This window comes from Ornithodoros turicata, chromosome 5, assembly GCF_037126465.1.
Source record: "Ornithodoros turicata isolate Travis chromosome 5, ASM3712646v1, whole genome shotgun sequence".
Classification (NCBI taxonomy): Eukaryota; Metazoa; Arthropoda; class Arachnida; order Ixodida; family Argasidae; genus Ornithodoros; species Ornithodoros turicata.
Genome location: NC_088205.1, coordinates 72,496,753 through 72,501,030, shown reverse-complemented (window position 1 = coordinate 72,501,030; position 4,278 = coordinate 72,496,753). Strand labels below are relative to the sequence as shown.

At 43.8% G+C, this 4,278-nt stretch overlaps 1 long non-coding RNA gene across 1 annotated transcript; it reads left to right on the top strand.

The window, feature by feature from the left end:
* The first annotated feature begins 2,906 nt into the window (after window positions 1–2,906).
* On the top strand, window positions 2,907–3,803 carry LOC135396182 (uncharacterized). Its single transcript, XR_010423346.1, has 3 exons — window positions 2,907–2,984; window positions 3,580–3,642; window positions 3,752–3,803. It is a non-coding gene; the product is annotated as an uncharacterized LOC135396182 (long non-coding RNA).
* Window positions 3,804–4,278: the final 475 nt, after the last annotated feature.

Below are 4,278 nucleotides of genomic sequence, written 5' to 3'. Positions count from 1 at the left end.
GTTCTGCTGAGTTAATTCGTGGGTTTCCTTCACATGTTGATAAGTGTGCGGTGCTTCGTCCTTCCCCAATCAATCAGCTATTTACTTGCCGTTAAATTGCTCTGGCTGGATTGCACCATGTGTGTTTATTACTCTGGTTTCTCTGTGCATTGATTTGTGTTAATCACATGTTCAGCTGAGTTAATCCGCAGGTTTCCTTCCGATGTTGGTAAATGTGCGGTACTTCCTTCATCCACATCCAATGAGCTATTTACTTGTTAAATTGCTATGACTGGCTGGCATTATGTGTATTTATTACTGTGCTTTAGGTGTGCATTGAGTTATGCTAATCGCTTCTTCAGCTGAGTTAATTTGCAGGTTGTTCTCGAATGTTGACAAGTGTGCGGTACTTCCTTCATCCACAACCAATTAGCTATTTACTTACCCTTAGATTGCTCTTGCTGCTCTGCTGCATTGTGTATATTTATTACTGTGTGCATTGATTTGTGGTAATAGCATGTTCAGCTGAGTTCATTCGGAGGTTGCCTTCCGATGTTGGTAAATGTGCGGTACTTCCTTTATCCACAATCAATTAGCTATTCACTGTGGTTAGATTGCTGAGGCTGACTGGCACCATGTGTATTTATTACTGTGGTTTCTCTGTGCATTGCTTTGTGTTAATTGCATGTTCAGATGAGTTCATTCGGAGGTTGCTCTCGGATGTTGGCATGCGTACGGCACTTCCTTCATCTGCAATCAATTAGCTGTTTGATTATCGTTAGATTGGTCTGGATGACTGCTCTTTCTATGCGCATTTGTTCCTGTGGTTCCTGCATTTATTTGTTATGATGTGTTAGTTGCTCGTTCAGCAGAGTTTATGTTGGTACGCGTACGGTACTTCATCCGTAATCAATTAGCTGTTTACTTGACGTTAGATTGACCTAACTTGCTGACACTTTTATGTGTATTTGTTACTGTGTTTTTGTGTGCATCTATTGGTTAGCATGTGTGATCATTGGTCTTTCGGCTGAGTTAATTCGCAGGTTGCTCTCGGATGTTGGCATGCAGCATACGGCACTTCCTTCGTCCGCAATCAATTTGCTGTTTAATTACCGTTAGATTGCTCTGGATGGCTGGTACTTTCTATGCGCATTTGTTCCTGTGGTTCCTGTGTGCAGTTTTTGTTATGATGTGTGTTAATTGCTCGTTCAGCTGAGTTAATTCGCAAGCTGCTGTCTGATGTTGGTACAGCTTGGGACAAAAGTTTACGGAACACAGCACAGCCGTCTTTCTGCATCGGAGCGGCCTCGTGCAAGCTGTCACGAAGAGGTCGAATAAGAAACGGGTGACCGGCTATTCTATCTATCTCTCAGTATACATGTAACCTCCTGTTTCCTGGTGGTGTTTCGCTCCAATGGAGAAATGCGACACCCCGGTGTTCCGTAAACTTTTGTCCTAAGCTGTACGCGTACAGTACTTCCTTCATTCGGAATTAGTGAGGTATTTACTTATCCTTAAATTGCTCTGGCTGGCTAGCACTTTTCATGTGTATTTTTACTCTGGTATGTATTACTGTGTATTTACTATTATTACTATTTATTTAGGTGTGTACTTATCGGTTATCGGCCGTCCATACCGTTCTCACATAGAGGGGACCGAAGGATAGCCTACATGAAATCGAAGCAGATTGGATTGTGTTGGATAGCAAGCTTGCTTTTATGGATGGATGGTTGAGTAATGGCGAATTCGCGTGATCATTTCCTGGCAGCTTTCTCTGCCAGATTCTGAGCAATTGCGTTCTCTTGGCTAAAACGTGGCAATCGCGCGTACGCGTGTTCTCGTGGCGTATTCCTAGTGCCATGAATTCGCCAGCTAGCACTTTTTCGCACGGCCTCCGTACAGCCGGGCAGCGGGTTGCCCAACTATATCCGGAGTCGTCACATCCGCACCCCGAAGGCCGGCACGTCGCATGGGTTAGCAGTCAACGGAACCGCAACACGGGCGTCAGCGGTGACCCGAACGACTAATGGTCCCTGATTCAAGCGACTAAAACCTAATACCTCTACACTCTTAATCTGGTTCCCTCTAACGTTACTCTTAAACGCACCTAACTTATGAATTACAAGTTATTTGTGCTAGACGTAAAAGTTACAGTCCATTGAAAGGTTACATGTGAACGTGTGCTGCGCTTTTACAAGTTACATTGCGAGAGAAACGGTGGCGTTACCTATAAGGACGGCGTTACGCTTTGGGAGAAGTTACTGGCGTTACTCATAAAACCGAAAGTCCCACTGTGCGAGACGGGAAGATGTCGTCCATCGTTTCGCGAACGCTTCGTATTAATGTTCGCAACGAATACCTACTAAGTTGCTCAACGCCTGCATTAATATTTGTAATTTGATTAATGACTCATGATTCTTTCATGGTTCAGTAAAAGAAATGTGTGAGAGGTCAATAGGGAAACGAGTCGACGCAAGCCTTAATTGGAGTTGTAATTAGAGAATATATGTTTCAGAACAATTTTAAACTGTATAGAAGTTTAGTGATCCACGCGAAGGATTCAACGATTCAACTTGATAACTGTTCCGTGTGGACGAGCTAAGTCAGCAGGTGGTGGTTGAGTTGAATGGCTAGTGGCGGTTGGCAACAGTGTGTATCAGACGAGGCGGGAAGAGTGCTTTGTTTGGTGCGGTGCGGTGTCTCGTCGTTTCGATACCCGTTACAAGAGAGTGCAAAGTGACATTGTAAGTAGCTTTTCGTATTTACTATTAATTTCCTACCTAGCTTGCTGTCATGCTAGTGTAATGTGCATGTGTAATCTTGCAGGTGCATTATGTCACTGACGCACACCGACATACGAGGTGTGGCACGGGGACGTTGCACGGACGCTGACTGTGATTGCGATGGATTTATTGCAGAAATGGATGAGAATGGACATTCACTGAGAGTTGCATGTTGTTATTGTGACCACGCTCCAGCAAAGCATGCAGCACTGATTGAAATAGGTTAGTAACACGAACAACGCGTATGAGCAGTTAGCGTTCCGCACGCATTGAGAAAGTGTTGATGTTGCTGCATGCATTTGCTTGCCATGTATTCGACATGTATTTAGCATGTATTTGCCAAACGCGCATCATAAGTGCGACTGCTTCTTCCTGATCCTGAATTACGCGTTCGTTCTCTGCCCTGTTACCATTATTGAAAACGATTACCACTCAGTTATTTTAGCGCTCGCTTATTTGTCGTTTCGTGCAAATTTTGCTCTATCACAGCACGAAATTATCATCACTTGGCTGCCTGTCACTGCATGACACAATCCCAAATAACGAGGACCAGCGAGGTCCGCGATTCCGCCACATATATATGTGTAGTTGTTAATATGTGGGGCGACTCATATCGTTGTGAATTTGAAATGATGTGAATTTCTAACGTTAAAAATAATTTGAATTATTAAAATTACTGGTTATTTCAATTATTTTTAACGTTACAATTGCATTTTGTGCTGTAGCACGTACGGTGGATATAAAAAAGCACCCGCTATTTTGAAGGCATTGCACTTTGTGCAGAATATTGCACTAAAAAACGGATAATTCATCACAGGTGACCCACAGCACATCTCCACTGGACCCAGCCGCGAGTTTTCCGACAGTATTGCGCCAGATGGTAAGGAGACAGTGTGCCTAATAGTTACTGCATGTAAACAGTGGGACACAACAAAAATAAACATAAAAATAAAACAATCCCCCGTTTTGACATTGTGGTTTATATTTAGGCATCTCGTACCAGACAAGTACGTACAAACCAGTCCAGCAGAATGATAGCAACAACCCAGGTCCTGCCTATGGTTCCACAGAAATCCAGCGAGACAGTAGCCCAACTGCAGTCTCTAACTCTACAAAGGCTCTCAGCGAAAACAGCAACCCAGGCAACCCAGGTCCTTCTCACGATCCTCCAGAAGCTCGGGATCCATCACAAACACAGGGAGCCAGCCATGTACGAACTCATATTTGTCAGCATTGTAGATTATCTACAACGTCTTTCCAGCGTTTTCGTGACCACGTCATTCAGTGCAGTGGGTCTAGCTTTCTCCCTTCTTGTATGACTTGCGGAGCAACATTTGAAACCATCCAAAGATACAGGCAGCATTTGAATTTTTGTATTCAGTTGACCACACCAGTACAGGATAACGATAGCCAGCCAATGGAATGTATAAGTGATCTTCCTGGGGAGATGGAAAGCACACATCGAAATTCGTGTAGTTCGCTGAACAAATTGGGCCATTTATGCCGAAAACTAGAG